Source organism: Saccostrea cucullata, unplaced genomic scaffold (genome assembly GCF_032062105.1).
Source record: "Saccostrea cucullata isolate Sc308-1 unplaced genomic scaffold, CSIRO_AGI_Scuc_v1 ctg6753, whole genome shotgun sequence".
In the NCBI taxonomy this organism is placed as follows: Eukaryota; Metazoa; Mollusca; class Bivalvia; order Ostreida; family Ostreidae; genus Saccostrea; species Saccostrea cuccullata.
The window spans coordinates 10388-32286 of NW_026927729.1; the positions used below are offsets into that span (position 1 = coordinate 10388).

Here is a 21899-nt window from a genome sequence, read left to right on the forward strand (position 1 = left end):
GGAAAAGCAGAGGTGAGTTGGTTTCATTATCATTTTTGTACTCTTACTAATTAGTACTAACATTTCCTTCCCCTCCCCTACTCTCAACACATTTTTTGTAGTAGTTCTTTCCTTTTTGTTTTTTTGTTCTGTTGTTTTTTCTTTGTCTAATCATCTCTGTTCTCTCTTTGCCGGAATGTCATCATTGGAGATGATGGACTTGGACGTGGCTGGCACTTCGTCGTTGGAGATGGTTGAATAAGGATTTGGAGACAGCTGGCTCTTCATCGTTGGAGGACATTTCTAAGGAGGCTGGGCATCTTGGATTGGAACAGCATGCCAACAACGCTGGAGTGGAGGTATTGCTTAGTTGTTAAGGAAAAGCAGAGGTGAGTTGGTTTCATTATCATTTTTGCACTCTTACTAATTAGTACTAACATTTCCCTCCCCTTCCCCACTCTCAACACATTTTTTGTAGTAGTTCTTTCCTTTAGTTTTTTGTTCTGTTGTTTTTTTCTTTGTCTAATCTTCTCTGTTCTCTCTTTGCCGGGATGTCATCGTTGGAGATGATGGACTTGGACGTGGCTGGCACTTCGTCATTGGAGATGGTGGAATAAGGATTTGGAGACAGCTGGCTCTTCATCGTTGGAGGACATTTCTAAGGAGGCTGGGCATCTTGGATTGGAACAGCATGCCAACAACGCTGGAGTAGAGGTATTGCTAATTTGTTAAGGAAAAGCAGAGGTGAGTTGGTTTCATTATCATTTTTGTACTCTTACTAATTAGTACTAACATTTCCTTACCCTCCCCTACTTTCAACACATTTTTTGAAGAAGTTCTTTCCTTTTTGTTTTTTTGTTCTGTTGTTTTTTCTTTGTCTAATCATCTCTGTTCTCTCTTTGCCGGGATGTCATCGTTGGAGATGATGGACTTGGACGTGGCTGGCACTTCGTCGTTGGAGATGGTGGAATAAGGATTTGGAGACAGCTGGCTCTTCATCGTTGGAGGACATTTCTAAGGAGGCTGGGCATCTTGGATTGGAACAGCATGCCAACAACGCTGGAGTGGAGGTATTGCTTAGTTGTTAAGGAAAAGCAGAGGTGAGTTGGTTTCATTATCATTTTTGCACTCTTACTAATTAGTACTAACATTTCCCTCCCCTTCCCCACTCTCAACACATTTTTTGTAGTAGTTCTTTCCTTTAGTTTTTTGTTCTGTTGTTTTTTTCTTTGTCTAATCTTCTTTGTTCTCTCTTTGCCGGGATGTCATCGTTGGAGATGATGGACTTGGACGTGGCTGGCACTTCGTCATTGGAGATGGTGGAATAAGGATTTGGAGACAGCTGGCTCTTCATCGTTGGAGGACATTTCTAAGGAGGCTGGGCATCTTGGATTGGAACAGCATGCCAACAACGCTGGAGTAGAGGTATTGCTAATTTGTTAAGGAAAAGCAGAGGTGAGTTGGTTTCATTATCATTTTTGTACTCTTACTAATTAGTACTAACATTTCCTTACCCTCCCCTACTCTCAACACATTTTTTGAAGAAGTTCTTTCCTTTTTGTTTTTTTGTTCTGTTGTTTTTTCTTTGTCTAATCATCTCTGTTCTCTCTTTGCTGGGATGTCATCGTTGGAGATGATGGACTTGGACGTGGCTGGCACTTCGTCGTTGGAGATGGTGGAATAAGGATTTGGAGACAGCTGGCTCTTCATCGTTGGAGGACATTTCTAAGGAGGCTGGGCATCTTGGATTGGAACAGCATGCCAACAACGCTGGAGTGGAGGTATTGCTTAGTTGTTAAGGAAAAGCAGAGGTGAGTTGGTTTCATTATCATTTTTGCACTCTTACTAATTAGTACTAACATTTCCCTCCCCTTCCCCACTCTCAACACATTTTTTGTAGTAGTTCTTTCCTTTAGTTTTTTGTTCTGTTGTTTCTTCTTTGTCTAATCTTCTCTGTTCTCTCTTTGCCGGGATGTCATCGTTGGAGATGATGGACTTGGACGTGGCTGGCACTTCGTCGTTGAAGATGGTGGAACAAGGATTTGGAGACAGCTGGCTCTTCATCGTTGGAGGACATTTCTAAGGAGGCTGGGCATCTTGGATTGGAACAGCATGCCAACAACGCTGGAGTAGAGGTATTGCTTAGTTGTTAAGGAAAAGCAGAGGTGAGTTGGTTTCATTATCATTTTTGCACTCTTACTAATTAGTACTAACATTTCCCTCCCCTTCCCCACTCTCAACACATTTTTTGTAGTAGTTCTTTCCTTTAGTTTTTTGTTCTGTTGTTTTTTTCTTTGTCTAATCTTCTTTGTTCTCTCTTTGCCGGGATGTCATCGTTGGAGATGATGGACTTGGACGTGGCTGGCACTTCGTCGTTGGAGATGGTGGTATAAGGATTCGGCTGGCTGTTCATCGTTGAAGGATTTAGAAGAGGCTGGGCATCTTGGATTGGAACAGCATGCCAACAACGCTGGAGTGGAGGTATTGCTTAGTTGTTAAGGAAAAGCAGAGGTGAGTTGGTTTCATTATCATTTTTGCACTCTTACTAATTAGTTCTAACATTTCCCTCCCCTTCCCCACTCTCAACACATTTTTTGTAGTAGTTCTTTCCTTTAGTTTTTTGTTCTGTTGTTTTTTTCTTTGTCTAATCTTCTTTGTTCTCTCTTTGCCGGGATGTCATCGTTGGAGATGATGGACTTGGACGTGGCTGGCATTTCGTCGTTGGAGATGGTGGTATAGGGATTCGGCTGGCTGTTCATCGTTGAAGGATTTAGAAGAGGCTGGGCATCTTGTATTGGAACAGCATGCCAACAACGCTGGAGTGGAGGTATTGCTTAGTTGTTAAGGAAAAGCAGAGGTGAGTTGGTTTCATTATCATTTTTGCACTCTTACTAATTAGTACTAACATTTCCCTCCCCTTCCCCACTCTCAACACATTTTTTGTAGTAGTTCTTTCCTTTAGTTTTTTGTTCTGTTGTTTTTTTCTTTGTCTAATCTTCTTTGTTCTCTCTTTGCCGGGATGTCATCGTTGGAGATGATGGACTTGGACGTGGCTGGCACTTCGTCGTTGGAGATGGTGGTATAAGGATTCGGCTGGCTGTTCATCGTTGAAGGATTTAGAAGAGGCTGGGCATCTTGGATTGGAACAGCATGCCAACAACGCTGGAGTGGAGGTATTGCTTAGTTGTTAAGGAAAAGCAGAGGTGAGTTGGTTTCATTATCATTTTTGCACTCTTACTAATTAGTACTAACATTTCCCTCCCCTTCCCCACTCTCAACACATTTTTTGTAGTAGTTCTTTCCTTTAGTTTTTTGTTCTGTTGTTTTTTTCTTTGTCTAATCTTCTTTGTTCTCTCTTTGCCGGGATGTCATCGTTGGAGATGATGGACTTGGACGTGGCTGGCACTTCGTCGTTGGAGATGGTGGTATAAGGATTCGGCTGGCTGTTCATCGTTGAAGGATTTAGAAGAGGCTGGGCATCTTGGATTGGAACAGCATGCCAACAACGCTGGAGTGGAGGTATTGCTTAGTTGTTAAGGAAAAGCAGAGGTGAGTTGGTTTCATTATCATTTTTGCACTCTTACTAATTAGTTCTAACATTTCCCTCCCCTTCCCCACTCTCAACACATTTTTTGTAGTAGTTCTTTCCTTTAGTTTTTTGTTCTGTTGTTTTTTTCTTTGTCTAATCTTCTTTGTTCTCTCTTTGCCGGGATGTCATCGTTGGAGATGATGGACTTGGACGTGGCTGGCATTTCGTCGTTGGAGATGGTGGTATAGGGATTCGGCTGGCTGTTCATCGTTGAAGGATTTAGAAGAGGCTGGGCATCTTGTATTGGAACAGCATGCCAACAACGCTGGAGTGGAGGTATTGCTTAGTTGTTAAGGAAAAGCAGAGGTGAGTTGGTTTCATTATCATTTTTGCACTCTTACTAATTAGTACTAACATTTCCCTCCCCTTCCCCACTCTCAACACATTTTTTGTAGTAGTTCTTTCCTTTAGTTTTTTGTTCTGTTGTTTTTTTCTTTGTCTAATCTTCTTTGTTCTCTCTTTGCCGGGATGTCATCGTTGGAGATGATGGACTTGGACGTGGCTGGCACTTCGTCGTTGGAGATGGTGGTATAAGGATTAGGCTGGCTGTTCATCGTTGAAGGATTTAGAAGAGGCTGGGCATCTTGGATTGGAACAGCATGCCAACAACGCTGGAGTGGAGGTATTGCTTAGTTGTTAAGGAAAAGCAGAGGTGAGTTGGTTTCATTATCATTTTTGCACTCTTACTAATTAGTACTAACATTTCCCTCCCCTTCCCCACTCTCAACACATTTTTTGTAGTAGTTCTTTCCTTTAGTTTTTTGTTCTGTTGTTTTTTTCTTTGTCTAATCTTCTTTGTTCTCTCTTTGCCGGGATGTCATCGTTGGAGATGATGGACTTGGACGTGGCTGGCACTTCGTCATTGGAGACGGTGGTAAAAGGATTCGGCTGGCTGTTCATCGTTGAAGGATTTAGAAGAGGCTGGGCATCTTGGATTGGAACAGCATGCCAACAACGCTGGAGTGGAGGTATTGCTTAGTTGTTAAGGAAAAGCAGAGGTGAGTTGGTTTCATTATCATTTTTGCACTCTTACTAATTAGTACTAACATTTCCCTCCCCTTCCCCACTCTCAACACATTTTTTGTAGTAGTTCTTTCCTTTAGTTTTTTGTTCTGTTGTTTTTTTCTTTGTCTAATCTTCTTTGTTCTCTCTTTGCAGGGATGTCATCGTTGGAGATGACGAACTTGGACGTGGCTGGTATTTCGTCGTTGGAGATGGTGGTATAGGGATTCGGCTGGCTGTTCATCGTTGAAGGATTTAGAAGAGGCTTGGCATCTTGGATTGGAACAGCATGCCAACAACGCTGGAGTGGAGGTATTGCTTAGTTGTTAAGGAAAAGCAGAGGTGAGTTGGTTTCATTATCATTTTTGTACTCTTACTAATTAGTACTAACATTTCCCTCCCCTTTCCCTCTCAACACATTTTTTGTAGTAGTAGTTCTTTCCTTTTGTTTTTTGTTCTGTTGTTTTTTCTTTGTCTAATCTTCTCTGTTCTCTCTTTGCCGGGATGTCATCGTTGGAGATGGTGCACTTGGAGGCTGCTGGCTCTTCATCAATGGAGGAGGCTGGGCATCTTGAATTGGAACAGCATGCCAACAACGCTGGAGTGGAGGGTTTTTTTTTTGTATTTCTTTGATGTTAGGTCTCTTTGTTATTTTAGTTCTTACTTTTTTGTTTTGTATTTTGTTTTGTTTGTTAGTTTTAGTTGTTATTTGTTCATTAGGTTTTTATCATTGTTATTTCCATATTAGGTTGTTATTATAGTTTTTTGTTTATGAGGGTTGTAAAAGTTGTTAATTTTCATGTTTTATTTGTTAATTGTTACATTATGTTTTTTTTGTTTGTTTTTTTTAGTTATTTGTTATTTGTATAAATTTTTATTAGTTGACATTGTTACAAGTTTCAGTTATTTGTTATTGTGGCAGTTATGAGTTTTAGTTGTTAGGAGCTTAAGTTATTTGCTTTTGTTGTGATTTTTCCATTATTTATTATTGTTATGAGTGTTAATTAGTTATTACTGTTATGAGTTTTAATTAGTTGTTATGAGTTTAGTTATTTGTTATAATTATGAGTTTTAGTTATTTGCTTTAGTTGAGATTTTTTTAGTTATTTGTTATAGTTATGAGTTTTTGTTAATTATATAGTTATGAGCTTTATTTGTTATTGCTTATTATTCCTAATAAGAAATTGTCTAATGTTCATTGTTGCATTGTGCATTAGCATGAACATTAGACATGTTGGATAATGAGGAAACAGTGTGTTTCACCCAAAACATCTGTCTTATTGAGGGCCTTATTACAGTAAAACTCGTTTATATTGAAGTCACTGGGACCTATGACATTACTTCGCTATATCCATAATTTGTTATATCCATGTAATGATTTCATAAAATTTATATACAGTAGCTAGGGATTCAAGATAACTTCGCTATGTCTTTTAATTTGCAATATCTATGTTTGTACTAAACGAGTTTTACTGTATCTATTCAGTTCTATTTTAAAATTTTGTTAGTATTTTATAGTTGGACAATCCACTAAAGATGAAGAGGAATAAGCCAAATTCTAAACCATCATCGATAAGGTAAGATAGAAAATATTGAATGGGTAATAATTGAAAAATTTACAGGAAACTGAAATGAAGTATTATTGTTAGATTATAGATTTATGATGTTCCATTTCAAATCAATAATATACAGCCGAACTTCATAGTAATCACCTTTATACAGCAGAGATCTTTCTTAGGTGGTCATTTTATTTTTTCCCATTGAAATATCCTATAAAACTTTATTAAGTGGTCACCTTTAATATGTGATCATAATTTTAAACAAATTAAAGACCAAAAATTAAGGAGCAGAATAAAAGTTTCATAAATTAAGGAAATAAAATCTTAGTTGAAAGGGACTGACTAGGGTATTTTAGTGTAAAATGCATATAGTGAGATAAAGCTGTTGATATTTTTAGCAGATAATGCAACCTACTGGCCATTGTGGAAACAGCAGATGCACTTCACTTGACGTGGTAGAAACAGCAGAAGCACTCCACTTGATTTGGTGGAAACAGCAGTCCAACAGGATATGGTGTAAACAGCAGATGTACCCTACTGGCCATTGTGGAGACAGCAAATGGACCCAACACGACATGGTGGAAACAGCAGATGTGCCAACTGGACTTGGTGGATACAGAAGATGGACCAAACAGGACATGTTGGAAACAGCAGATGTACCCTACTGGCCATGGTGGAGACAGCACATGGACCCAACAGGACCTGGTGGAAACAGCAGATGCACCAACTGGACTTGGTGGATACAGAAGATGGGCCAACAGGACATGGTGGATACAACTGGAGGAGACTTGCCTGATGATGTTGACCTTCCAAACAAGACATATCAGAGGAGATAACTGACATTGATCAGGTACATGTATATGAGATAATCATGATTAAAGATCATCTAATTAACCATGTCAAATTTACTAGCTGACTTTTTATTTTTGGTCTGGCTTATTTTTAGCTCTACTGGTCAGAGACAAAAAAGCTTATGATAGTAAACAAGGGCATGACATGGTGGAAACAGCTGGAGGAGGCAGGGCCAATGGATGCTAATCTTTCAAGATGTGGCAACAGCAGATGTCCTCAACAAGACATGTGTAACAGCAGATGCACCCAACCGGACACTGATTGATAGAAACAACTGGATGATGCAAAGTCAGTACATGCTGATCTACCAAGATGTAGAAACAGCAAATGCACCCAACAGTACATGGTGAAAACAGTAGATAAACCCAAAAGAACCTGATAGAAACAACTGGAGGATGAATAGCCAAAGGATGCTGATCTGACATTTATCAGGTATGTGGCATTATCATAATTCAAGATCATTTTATTAACAAAGTCATATTAACTAGCTGGATTTATATCTTAAGGTCAGCAATAGCTGACTTTTGTTATGATGTTCGGCTTTTTTTTTTTTTTTTTTTTTTTTTTTTTTTTTGCTTAATAATTTAAACCATATATCAAACCACTGTTGAGACAATGTAACAATTGTTAAAAAAAAGTTAAATGGGGATTTTCCTAAAAAAAACTTCAATGATATATTAATTTCATTTATGTTCTGACTCTTACTGCAGCTGCAGCCAACATGCAAAACTTTGTGGAAACAACTGGAATAGACAAGCTTGATGAACCTCTTTTAAGATGGGAAAACAGCAAATACCTCCAAAAGGACTTAGTGAAATAAATCTTGAGCAGGCAAGGCCATTATGAATCTTGAGGCAAACTTGATAGACAATGATTTTCCAATATGTGAAAACACCAGCTACACCCAAAAGGAATTGGTGGAAACAATTAACACAGACAAGCCTGATGGACAATGATATTCAACATGTGGAAACAGCAGATGTTCCCAACAAGACATGGTGGAAACACCTGAAGATGATGCCTGATGGATGTTGACTTTTCTTCCAAGAAATACCACAGTTGATAGCTGACACTGATCAGGTATATGACATTATCATATTCCAAATCATCGTATTGTTTATCTTATTAAGGTCAAGTTATCTACATGTGTAGTTGACCAAATTTTAAGTCCAGGACTCTTTTTTTGTAGTCAGCAATATATATAGCTTACTGTCTTTTGCAATGGTGTTCACCGAAATATGCTGACTCTTAATTCATACAAATATTAAAATTTTGCCTAAAAATTTATATACCTGTATAGTATACTCTAAACCATTCCTGATACATTTTTCTCAAACACTTGTTCAAAACATACTGTACAAGTACTTTTTTCTGTGTGGTATTAATTTACGCTATGTACGCGGTCACAAATTTTCCTTGGAAATTTGTACATTCAAACGTAATAAGGCATATAAAGAGAGTCTAAAGATATCACGTAATTTTCTACCAGCAGATTTAACAGAATTAGAGATTCCACGGAATTTTGACCCCTTGGAAAAAAGTACGTCTACAGTAGTTGAATAATATAGATTTTTATAAACAAACATTGGTAAATATGTGTTTTCTCCCATCTTCTTCCGATTTTTGACGTAAAAAATTTCTAAGAATGTCAACAAATAGTTGACTATTCGATTATCAGTCGAATGGACTGACTATCAAATAATTAGGAATCGACATTCAAATATTAATTAAATACAAAAAGAAGTGATGATGAAATTATCATCTTAAAATTGAAAAAGCGTCCTTCCTCAAATTATATAGTGTACCACCTCAGATGAATAAGAGCTCAAACACAGTCACAGTATATAAATAATTTTCCACATTGTACTTATTGACAGTAATTCCATACCATGATAATTATTTATCAATCCCTGACCTTTTTTGTTATAATAGTAAATTATGCAATGCTATACTGGACTATGAAAATTATTTAAATGACTTGTACCAGTTATATTCATAACCTCTAGGAATTTCAAATGCTAAAAACACACAATATTTGCATAAGCCCTGGAGTTTTTAAACTTAACAAATAATTACCAGAGGTGTGGATAGTGTGTGTTTACAGTTCTCGTCTTCCAATTTATTTCTATTTTCCAATTTATTTCAATTAATAAACACTGTACTATGATAGTCGACTATTGTTCTAATGATGCAATTGAATGTTCAACTAAGGAAAATTAATATTTTGACATCCCTAAAATTTTTTAAAAATATGTTGTATTCATTGGGTCTTCTTTAAGCCTGTTTGCATTACATTCTATAAACACATGTTGTGTTATCATGCTAAAACTGATGCAGTATGTGACCAGATGCACACCTTGCTGCAAAAGTCAACACCGAGACCTCATCTGTGCACATTGATTAACATGTTTGACCTTCCTACTGTTTGTTTACCTCTGGAAGTGGTATAAAACACCAGAATGTTACATCTGCTGTAATTTACGCTGTGAAATTTTAATTAAATTTCACATTTTGTGTTGTTGCTGCATGGTACAATGGTATTTAAGAGCATCTGGTATAAAGTAGCATAGTAAGGAGCTGATCCTACCATTGTGGGTTTGAATCCCAGTGTGGGACAAGGAGACCAGTCTTTCACTCAGATCATATAAACTGAGGTGCCATGTTGCAGTAGGTGCAAAAAAAAAATCCCTCACTGCTCAATGGCCTTAACACCAAGGATATAGGTCTATACATTTGTAGCCCTCCACTGAAAAAATGTTGCATTTTGAGTGAAAATTTCTCAAAAGGGACTGTCTGCTGGCGAAAAATTTATTCTCGTGTAGATTTATATTATTAATGTTTATATACAACAGAAACCACAGCTAGCGTAGATTTTGTTTCGCTAGCTAAGTCATTAAAATAAGGTGTCGTGAAAATATGGTGATCTACAGTACTGAATTGATTTCTGCTTTTTCCTAGCCTTAGTGCTCAGGTGAGCTATGAGGCATGTAGGTCTCTTCTCAATTTTTTTTTATTCAAACCTGTTAATTACCTCTTGCCTATTGTTCATTTGCAGAAAATCAAAGAAAATTTTAGAAGGAACATCCTTGAGATCATGTGTGTGGATGAAGAAGCAGGATTTAATTAATTAATGCAGGATTAATCCACATCTTCAGAGCAGCTGATGTAAACGCTTTCTAGTGACAAACTAACAATGTTTTTTTCAAAGAATACTTAAAAAAATATGTATTTTTGTAAAGGGTGTCCGAATTATGTTAGGGTATGGGGTCGCCCATTCGGACATGTGGGTTCTCTACGGGTCCTCCGTCTTCCTCCCACACTGACCCCCCACTTTTCTTTTTTCTTTTCTTCATTATAGCTATATATCCACATTGTTTAGATGAAGTAGTTGAAGGCTAATTGTAAGTAGGCTTTGTCAATACCCTGGGGCATTACTGGTTGGAACTTAAGTTCCTTCGCCGCCACGGTAGCCAGGCTGGCCCGGGGAGGAGAAGCTGAAAGGGACTAGTTGGAGGCTGCTTTGTCGATCTTTAATTTATATCTTTTTATTATTATGCCAATGAGATAATAGTTCATTATTTTAATTGTTTTGATGAAGTTAAATATGTTCAAGATGTAATGATTTTTAAATATGACATAAGTATTCATAAAATGTGTAAATTCTGTCAGCTGTTGTAGAAAGAATAATTTGTATTGTCACCTTTTCGTTATTAGCTTATTGTGAAATTGAATGCCCTATATACTGATGTGACTAAATATGCAGTGAAAGAAATTAATATAAAATTGTAAAATTGCATTTGAAAATGTAAAATAGTTTTTTGCTTCTAAAAATGTTAAATCAATGCAATTGTGAATTGTTGATGTGAAATTATGAATTGTAGTGTGGAATTTTGAATTTGAAATGTGAAATTATTTTAATCTCATTGGCAAGTTTTGTGCAAAAAAAAAAAAAAAAAAAAAAAAAAGCAAAAAAAAAAAAAAAAAAAAAAAAATAAAAAAAAAAAACCAAAAAAAAAGAAAGAAAGAAAGAAACAAACAAAAAAGAAAATGAAAAAAATATGAAAAAAAATGAAAAAAATAAAAAAAAGAAAAAGAAAAAAAAACAGAAAAAAAGTGTTAGAGAAAGGAAAAAAACTGAAAAAAGGCACAAAACTTTTAATGCTGCCTGCTTGAATTAACATTTATTTCAAGCAGAAGGTTCCAAGCCCTTTAAAGCAGAGGAGAAGTTTTGGTGTTTAAATGTACATTACTGAATGTACTATGGAGTGCTAATCTAATGAACACTCAACTGATCAAACTTTTTAAAAATCATTGTAAAATATCAGTTCATCCAGTTTGTATAATGCAACATTTTATCTCATCAAATAATTTCTAGCAATTGTAATGGTATTTTCAATAATCTTGCAGTGTTTTGCTGAAATGAATGCAAATAGATTATATATTTTTTTGAAAATCCTTCTCTTTGTCTCTTTTTAGGTCACCTGTGCTCAGGTGACCTATTGCTATCCGTTTTCGTCGTCCATCATGTGTTAACATTTGAACATTTTCAGCTTTCTTCTCTGCAACCACTGAACCAATTTCAACCAAAGAACTTTATTCGGTAATAACCAATATTTGCCCCCCAAATCAAACTTTGATGGAGATATTATTAAGTTCTTAAACAGGGGAGTATATGCTGACTTCAAAGCACTGAATATTTTCATAAGTAATGACGCCATATGTACGTAATGACGTCACAAACATGACGTAAATTTCAGTTTTTTATGAATTTTACAGAAAAATATACATATTTCGTCGATATTTTGAGTAAAAGTCACCGAGCGCATGTGTGTTCAGGATCAATATTTTGATATAATGTGAAGAATGATAATATCAATGTAATATGTCAATATTGTTCCTGAACACACATGCGCTCTATAAATTTTAAAGCTAAAATTGTTGAAATTTTGTCCATTTTGTCCTCTTTCTGAAAAAGGATATAAATTCGGACTAGTTTGTGACGTCATAAAAACAAAAATTGTGAATACACTGCTTTGACACTATAATATTTTCTGTTAATTTATATTTCTCATACAATTTATTGAATTCAGCACATTTCAGGAAGTTTTCAAAATTTGACTTTTGTGGGGGCATATATATGTAATATACCGCATATAGTTCTTTGTCACAAAGCATCTATGGGTGAAGGGGAACAAAAATTGTGAATTTCATGATCCCTGCCCCCCTGGGGCCTGAGGGGTGGGGCCAAAACCACTAAAATTAATGCAATCTTTAAAAATCTTCACTCCTGGACATCAAGCAGTCAAACTGTTTGCATGATTGTAATCAGCATTAAGTCCTCTACCAAAATTGTGAAATTCATGGCCGTGGGGTCAGGGGTTCTAGTGCTAGGGCGGGGCTAAATAATTAGGTAGTGAAAATGCATTATTTCTTTGAAAATCTTCTTCTCTGCGCCTGGGTTTTAAATAAACCAACTAAGTACATAGTTATGATGAGCAAGAGTGCCTCTACCAAAATTGTGAATTTTATGGCCCCAGGGTCAGGGGTTCTGGTGTTAGGGTGTGGCTCTATTGATTATATATAGTGAAAAATACATGATTTCTTTGAAAATCTTCTTCTCTGCTCCTAGGTATTAAATAAACTAAGTGCATTGTTATGATGAGCAAGAGTGCCTCAACCAAAATTGTGAATTTTATGGCCCCAGGGTCAAGGATTCTGGAGTGAGGGGGGGGGGGGGCTCTATTGATTATATAGTTAAAATACATTAATTCTTTGAAATCTTCTTCTATGCTCCTAGGTATTAAATAAACTAAATAAGTGCATAGTTATGATGAGCAAGAGTGCCTCAACCAAAATTGTGAATTTTATGGTCCCAGGGTCAGGGGTTCTGGTGTTAGGGCAGGGCTCGTTTGATTATATATTGAAAATACATGAATTCTTTGAAAACCTTCTTCTCTGCTCCTAGGAATTAATTATACTAAGTACATAGTTATGATGAGCAAGAATTCCTTTTCTAAAATTATGAATTTTATGGCCCCAGGGTCAGGGATTCTGGTGTTAGGACGGGGCTCTATTGATTATATAGTGAAAATACATTAAATCTTTGAAAATTTTCTTCTCTGTCTCTGGGTATGAAGCAGATGAACTACCTATATAGTTATGATGAGCAAGGGCCCTAATCTTGCAGAATTGTGAATTTCAAGGCCCCAGGGTCAAGGATGGGGGGTGGGGGGCTCTCAGACTTATATACTGAAAATGAATTAATTGTTTGAAATCTGCTCCTTTGTATTTATAAAACATTCATTTATTCTTTGATAGGCAATTTTAAGGGTGCCTTTTTAAAATTTGTGTAATGTGTGGACCTAGGGTCAGGGGTTTATGTTAGGGGCACTACTGATTATTGCTGAATATTACTGATTAGTTGGAATGCATTTTTGTTCCCCTACCCTGTGTACGGGTATTCAGTAATCAAGCTAAGCAACTGCTAAGTCTATTGTTATGATGATCAATGGTGCCTCTTTCAAAATTGTGAATGCCATATAGCATCTGGCTTAAAACAGGAATCAAATTCAATAACTGGAAAGTTGTTGCATAGTGCTCAGGTGACCTATAAGGCCTGTGGGCCTCTTGCCATTCAGCAGACAAACTTTTTATTTTGAATTTCATAATTTCTGGGTCATGTAGGGATTTGGAATTAGGCCTATAAGGCTCTTCTGAACCAATAAACTATAGCTCTAATATACAATTTCTTTGGGGAAAAAAATCTTCTCTGTCCATGGATATTTACTATGTACATACATACTTTATTCGTCATCGTGCATTAACATTTGAACATTTTCAGCTTCTTCTCAGAAACAGCTGAAAAAACTTCCACCAATTTTGGCATATAGCATCTATGGGTGAAGGGGAACAAAAATTGTGAATTTCATTGTACGTGGGGGTGGAGCCAAAACCACAAAAATTAGTGCAATCTTTAAAAATCTTCTTTACTCCTCCACATCAAGCAGTCAAACTGTTGGTATGATTGTAATCAGCACTGAGTCCTCTACCAAAATTTTGAAATTCATGGTCCCAGGGTCAGGGGTTCTAGTCCTGGCGGTGCTTAATAAATTATACAGAGAAAATGCCTTATTTCTTTGAACTTCTTCTTTTCTGCTCCAGGTCAATAAATAAACTAACCAAGTGCATAGTTAAGTTGAACATGACTGCATCTTCCAAAATTGTAAATTTCATAGCCCCCGGGTCGTGGTTCTGGTGTTAGGGCGGGGCTCTATTGATTATATAGTGAAAATGCATAAATTCTTTAAAAATCTTCTTCTCTGTTCATGGGCATTAAATAAAACTAACCAAGTGCATAGTTATGTTGAATAAGGCTGCCTCTTCCAAAATTGTGAATTTCATGGCCCCAGGGTCAGGGGTTCTAGTGGCAGGGTGGGGCTATATAGATTATATAGTAAAAATGCATAAATTCATTGAAATTCTTCTTCTCTGTTGGTGGAAATTAAATACAGTAACCAAGTGTATAGTTATGTTGAATAAGGCTGCCTCTTCCAAAATTGTGAATTTCATGGCCCCTTGGTTTCGGTTGGGGTTCTGGTGTTAGGGGGGGGCTTTAATGTTTATACATGTATAGTGAAATGCATGAATTCTTTGAAAATATTTTCCTTTGCTCCAGGGTATTATGCCAATGATCTTGGTACATATTTATGATGAAGAAATAGCTGCCTCTTCCAAATGGTCAATTTCCGGTTCCCTAGCTTGGTCAGAGGTACTTGGTGAGATGGCCGGGGTACATAGTCTGAAAATTATTTAATGCTTTGAAATCTGCACTTAAGTATTAATCAACAACATGATAAAAATAGAATTCATAAAATTTCCAAAATTTGGAAGATGTGGCCCCAGGGTCAATGGTTCCCTTGGGATGGGATGCACAACTGATAAAGTGGAAATGCACTTTCTCTTTGTTACTATGATCTACCTCTGGGTAGTAAGTAACCAAAGTAAGCATGCTAAGTGTATAGTTATGATATGCAATGGTGCCTCTTTATGGCCTCTGATTTAAGAATCAAATTCAATTGTTGGAAAGTTGTTACAATATATGATACTCAGGTGACTTATAAGGCCCATGCATGCGCGGATCTAGAGGGGGTCGGGGGGGGGGGGTTCAGGACCCCCCTGGAATTTACCAGGTTATAAAATGTATATACTAAAACAAGAAAAAGATACCATGGACCCCCGTTGGAAAACGCTGACCCCTCCCCCCCACCCCCCCCCCCCCCCCCCCCCCCCCCCCCCCCCCCCCCCCCCCCCCCCCCCGGTATATGTGTGAAATGGGTATGAAAAGTGAAAGATTTGAGGCAATAGAAGTCACCACTTGTGGGTTTGGTAATTGGTCCTTTGGTCTTCTTGTATTAGTTTTTGGGCTCTGTTGGATTATAATGATAATGTATGCATTTCTTCGAAAATATTCATCTCTGTTCCTGAACATTTAAGAGGCAAACACAGCATTAAATAATCTAATTCAGAGAATTCGTGTCCCCAGCTTAGGGAAAAAGTTGGATCCCCCGACTGAATTTGTAGAATTATTAAATGTATACATGTAATACTGAAGCAAATAAAATACATGTATGTCAATATGCATATAAAGATTTGATTGCTTATTCTTTATTATTTGTATAGGAGATTCTTTTTATATGGAATATTTATCACACTGTAATGATGCTTTTATGAGTTTGTACAAGCCAGACCTCATAATTTTTTTTTCATTTTACATGCTGAATACTATCATTTAGTAAAAAAAAAGTATTTCGAAAAAAAAGAAAATGGTTCGTCCGGGATTTGAACCCGGGACCCGGGATAGTGTTACACACATAATGTATAAATTTACGACCTTGAACTTTGACCTTTTGACCTTAAAATAAATAGGGCTCTTCCTGAGGCCACAAGGAGTTGTTATGTAAAATTTCATTGCAAAAGCTCAAAGTGTTCTCGAGATATTGCTTGGAAACGAAAGTGTTATAACAGACAGATTTTGCGAATTTATGACCTTGACCCTTTGACCCCAAAATCAATAGGGTTCTTCTGTAGTCCATAGGGAGTTGATACGCAAAATTTCATTGCAAAAGCTCAAATGGTTCTCAATATATCGTGTGGAAACGAAAGCGTTACAGACAGACAGAAAGACAGACGGACGGACAGATGGATAGCTGGACAGACGGACAAGGTGATTCCTATATCCCCCCAAACTTCGTTTGCGGGGGTATAAAAATTTGTTCTTCAGTCATGTAGTTTCACATACAGTAAAACCTGCTTGCAATGAACATTTTAGTAATGAAATGACTTTAGCAGCAAAATGACTTTCATTCCCAAGCTTCTAAACATAGTTTGAATTTAAGGGATTATAAAGACTGTGTTTATCATGATGAAAATATTATGAGTCCCTGACACTTTGTTATAAGCATGTTTTACTGTATTTCTATACAGGCCAATGAAGGTATTTGTTTTATTGGATCACAGCGTTTATTTTGAAGATAATACAATTTGGGTCCTTATTCATTTATTGAAATCTGTAAAAAGGCACCACAAACCTTCTTGCTACGATTTATTTATGTTTGGTATTCCCAATTAAATGACCCAGCCTCTGCCCTTGACCTTTCATTTTAGGATCTGGCATCAAAAGGCTCACCCTGAGTACCCTGAAAAATAGATGATTGAAAAGTCAAGTGATACTTCTTAGCTTGTTTCCACAACTTACCGGTAGTTTTCTCGTATCGTTTTGATTTTTCCCAATTTAACCTCAAATTGATAGTTCTTGGCTGTGTTGAGAATCCTGGCAGATAACATAGCTAGGAGCTATATATACTAGTATATAATTATGATTAAAGGGGCTGGATGGTTGTGGCCATTTTTAGACTACTTTGATCTTCATTAGAGGAAGAGCTCCAAATAACAATATAATAAAATGATCAAATTTTAAAGCTAAAATTTATGAAATTTTTCTTTGCCAAATGATAGTTGATAGCTATAGATATCATATTCCAAAATTTAAGTTATATCTTGTGGTTAATAAAAAAATAATTTGTTGACCCCCTAGCCTGCTACCTACATGTAATATCAATATACTTTTCCTAAGCAGCTATTACAGTATCATTCAAGGTCATAGCTCTACATAGCTACCATCTTTAATGCACCCCAGCTTTCTTATCATCTACCACCCCTGTAGCAGATAAAAGTAAATTGGTACAATGTACTTTGCAAATCATGATAACACTCTTAAGCTTATTAGCTCCATTAAGTTTGACCTTGACATGAATGAACTGTGTCTTTGATAAAGATCATATCTTCAGTATGTTAAAGACTAACAGGTCAAATGTTGCTCTACACATTGGGTCCACAATGCTAGTTTTGTAGTAACATTGACCTTATGTCCCTAAAATAAATAGGTTTGTATACCCATGGTTACCAGACACCTTTGTAGAAAGTTTAAGATGGAGAGTGTAACAGGAGAGGAGAAAAATGAGCGCACCTCACTGGAGATTAAGAGGGCCTTAGTTTGAATCCTGCTCTGAACTGCTTAATGATTGAGCTATCTGGCCACTGGGGATCGAACCGCGCTGAGCGCCACAAAAGATTTAAAATACACTGTAAGTATTAGGATTCATATAAAGAAAAAATTAGTTAGATCTTTAATTTTGTAAGATATATTTCTGTTGATATCAATTATTCCATGGGTATACAAAGAAACTCATTCAATGTTTAACTTTATTTTTTATTTAAATTTATTTTATAAATACATGAACATATTCAAAATAATTATCACAGACAGAAACATTGTAAAAACAGATACTAATATATATATAGCCTTCAAAACTCTTTCTGTTTCAAATATTCCATGATCATGAGGACTAAAATATAACTGGAGGGACTTGCCGATAGCTTATAGAAAAACACAGAAATAAGGCTGGGAGATCCTGTTTTAGTAAATATAAATGTGTGTATAAGGCATCTCAAAAAAGTTTCACTGAAAAAGGTGCAAAGTAATTTCTGAAATATGTCCAGCACTGTTAGGTCGGTTAATACTAATTCTTCTCTCATTACACAAAAGAGTTCTTAACCAAGCAAGCCATCACTTATACTCAGTAGAACACATCAGCCTACACTCTCAATGGCAGGCTGCATGGGGGGTAGTCTTTGTGAGGAAGAGGGACGAGAGCCCATTTCAATGTCTGTGATTTCCATTCTAAGTCTTTTAATTTCTAACTTCTGCATGTCAATAATTTTGTTCTTTTCCTCCATTTCGGACTGCATCAGTGCACTGGGTCCCTTGGAGGTGTAAGCGGCCACTGCTGCTGTATCGTTCTTGTTCTTCTTGCTGTGCATTCCCAGGGCTGCCTCCAGATCGTGGATCTGAGTTCTAGCAATCTTCAGTTCTCTCCTCAAGTCATTGATTTCTTTAATTAATGACACATTTTCCTGCAAGGAAAACACTCCATATCAAATATATGCCCAAGCATTTATAAATTGCCATCTACAGTTAAATTTTTCAAAATTACTTTTTTATCCTTGGTATTGCAATATCTTAATGGCATACAAACCTGCATGATGCGGACATTATCGGCCCTATGGATTTCGGAATCCTTGGCCAGCTTCTTACGTAGGGAGGCTACAGATCTCTCTAAGTGTTCCCTCTGACGACTGTACTCTTTCTGAATATCTGCATCAACACTGGCTGACTCAGTCTGAAGAAGACAATTATTTATACAATGTTAAATTCAAAAAGCCATTTAGATTAGATCATATAAATTTCAACAATATCAGTGCACAAGCATGTTATCAGAGCATTACAGCACTTACAATATCATCTCTAACATGTTTGGCATACAAGGCCTTGATAGTCTCCTTCAACATCTTGGGATCCTGAATGTAGCCCACACAGTTATGAAGATCTGTTTTGAACTGCTTTAGTTTGGCTTTAATGTCATGCACCTGTAAAATCACATTTAGGATAAGAATGCTGCGAACATTAAGTTACCTTTCCAGCTAAATAAATATTAATCCAACATGTAATTTCCCAATTATTCCACGTTAAATACCTTTTCTCTCTCGAGGTGCATTTCTTTGTCTGTAGCCTTTAATTTCTGGGTCAGTTCCTTGATGCTGAGCTCTAGCTGTGTGTTCTGTTTGTGGAATCTCTCCAACTCACTCTCCATCTACAACACATAACATAAAAGGTCAGCAAATGACAATGTTTAAATAAAACTTCAGCCAATTTGTGTGCATGTAGAGCTCTCATTTACCTCTTGAATCTGATCTTTCATTTGTTTGATATCATTCTCTCTTGGCTCAATCTGTTTCTTTAACTCCTTGATCTTGTAATCCAGCACAAACTTGAATTTCTCCAATTCCTGGTTCTTCTTTTTCAAGTCATAAATTCTCTTTTCCTGAAAAAAAATTAGATCAATTTATTTCTTTGCTGCCAACAACCTTAATTTACACTTCAAAGAATTATTTAGCATACCAATTGATGTTAACAAATTAAGATCTTTACTTGTCTTGGATGGTGTCATCTTTCTCCACGATCTCTTTCGAAGACCCTGAATATCTTTCTTCATTTTCTCCTTCTCACCATTCAGTTTAGAGACCTCGGATTTGAATCTGTTGATTTCCTCTTTGTGGTCATCAATTTCACGTTGTTGGCTGATGAACTACAACAATGAAAATTTTTTATTAGAAGTGTTTCTAATACCTAACTTTCTTGTTTCTTCTTCAAACTGTATTTCTTGAAAAGAAATCTGCAATCCGTAAATTTCTTTGTTACCTTCTTCTTCATGATGCCAGTCTCTCCTTTGAGTTTGATGTTCTCCTCGCGCTCTCTGCGGAGCTGAATCTCGTAGTTATTTTTGATATCCAGAATCTCCCTGTCAGAATCCTCTTCAATCTGTTTTTTGGTCTCCTCATATTCTTTGTTTTGTTGGGATTCATCATTAGCCTATGATAAAATCAAAAATTAATTTTATGTGCTTTTTGAAATTCAAACTTGGCATTGGGGCTTTTGCCTGTATAATAGTGTTTTTTTTTTAAATTCAAGCACATCCTAAAACATTGTTTTGTATGTAATAGAAGCCTTGTTAAATTTTTCCTCTGGGCTGTTCCCTTCCCTCACTCTGGTCTGTACCCTCCCTCCACTCCAGGGTTTACTCTCTCCCCTTACCTGTTCTAGTTTGGCTGTCATCTCCTGTAGCTTGGTCTCGTAGTACTCAGTTTGCCGTTCCATGTCTCGCTGTTTGCTCTCCTCCTTCTCGATCAGCTGACGTTCATACTCCTCCTGCATTTTCATCATCTTACTCTGCATCTCCTGGAACTACTCATACTCCAACATCAACTTCTGGTTGTTAGCAGACTCTGTCAACAAAGGCCAATAAACAGTCATTATAAGCACACAACAAAATTGGAAATATGGCACAAGATTTGCCATTGTTACTCTGTGGTACAAAGTACAAGGTATAATCATTCCGTGAAAGAGGTATTTCAGTACTTACCCATATCTTGTGTTTCTTTGGCATGCTTCTCCATGATTTCTTGCATTTCTTCTTCATGTTTCATCTCTTCTTTATCTTTTTCTGTTTTCAGCACCTGGAAGAGAGATGATAACCTTACAATGAATTTTAATGTTATTTTTGAGCCAAATAATGATTTATAGAAGAAAGAAATTTACAGAAACCAATGAAAACCTTCTCTAACATTATGATTATCAGAAAGATAAGATTTAAGGGGAGACAACTTTGTGAAGTAGGCCTGATTGTGAAATTAACTGACCTGATTTTTGGTTTTGAGAGCCTCCATTTCCTGTATGAACTTCTCCGTCAGTTCCTTGATCTTGTCATTATAACTCATATCCTTCAGCCTCAGTTGATACTCATTCTCCGACTTCAGTTCTTCAACACGAGTTTTCAAATCAGCCATCATTGTATTCTACAAAATATATAGTTTGTTAATAAAGTAAAATGTATAAACGTGAGCACAAGTAATAAGATCAAAACTCCTGTTCCAAACTGAGAAAACTGCAAAATAAAACCTCACCTTCTCCTCTAGATCACTCTTTGTGATCAGAATTTCCTCAGCCCATCCAAAGTCCTTGTCTCTCTTCAACCCACGGCCATCTTTATCCTGAATCTTCCATAGAATGATAGAGGCATCCTCTGCCACAGTGATCAAGTATTGGTCATCATAGGAAATTTTCATCTATAAAGATATATCAATTTTATGTAAAATATTTTTCAACAGGTCGGAGAGAATACTCGAAATCGGGTATTATCTGTGAAATCGCGTATAATACTCGATATTAGGGTATCGTTGAATCCGCGAAATCGGGTATTCCGTCCAACTTTCTATAAAAACAAAAGAATAAAGCAACGGCGCATTACATCAGTTACTGTTACTTGTACATCAGTATCTTGTGGGTTTATTTTTATTAAACCTAATTCATACGGTTGTCAAATAAGTTTAAAATCACACGACAAACACTGCTGAGGTAAAAAAGAGGACACAATGGCGTTATTATTTTTCAGTATAATTTCTAAAAAACAAATAACTATACACTTCGTTTGTCTTTATTTCCCATTAAAGTATTCCATATAATTAATTTTCTAATTTGTGCACTATTCACAAAATGTGAAACTTTTAAGAAATTAAACGACTTACGCCGTGTTATGTATTTTTACTGAAAATGTATGGCGTCCCTTTCAAGTGAAATATAAATTATTCCTAATAGTTAGAGAGTACAGTATAAGTGAGTCATAATTGTATATCTCTGCCATAATGGAATAGAAGAAGAAAATAAAAATAAGATTTAAATAAATACCCACGGGAAAACAGGTTGAAAATAGCTAATTGAAGGTGAGTATCTTATTTTTATGTCA

The 21899-nt window shown here is 36.5% G+C and overlaps 1 long non-coding RNA gene and 1 pseudogene across 1 annotated transcript; one reads left to right on the plus strand and one right to left on the minus strand.

Annotated features, from left to right (window-relative positions):
* The first annotated feature begins 6574 nt into the window (after positions 1-6574).
* LOC134275352 (uncharacterized) lies at positions 6575-10099 on the plus strand. The gene is made up of 4 exons (XR_009993801.1): positions 6575-6979; positions 7076-7413; positions 7692-8061; positions 10037-10099. It is a non-coding gene; the product is annotated as an uncharacterized LOC134275352 (long non-coding RNA).
* Positions 10100-17766: 7667 nt separating this feature from the next.
* On the minus strand, positions 17767-21222 carry LOC134275353 (cilia- and flagella-associated protein 57-like; annotated as a pseudogene).
* Positions 21223-21899: the final 677 nt, after the last annotated feature.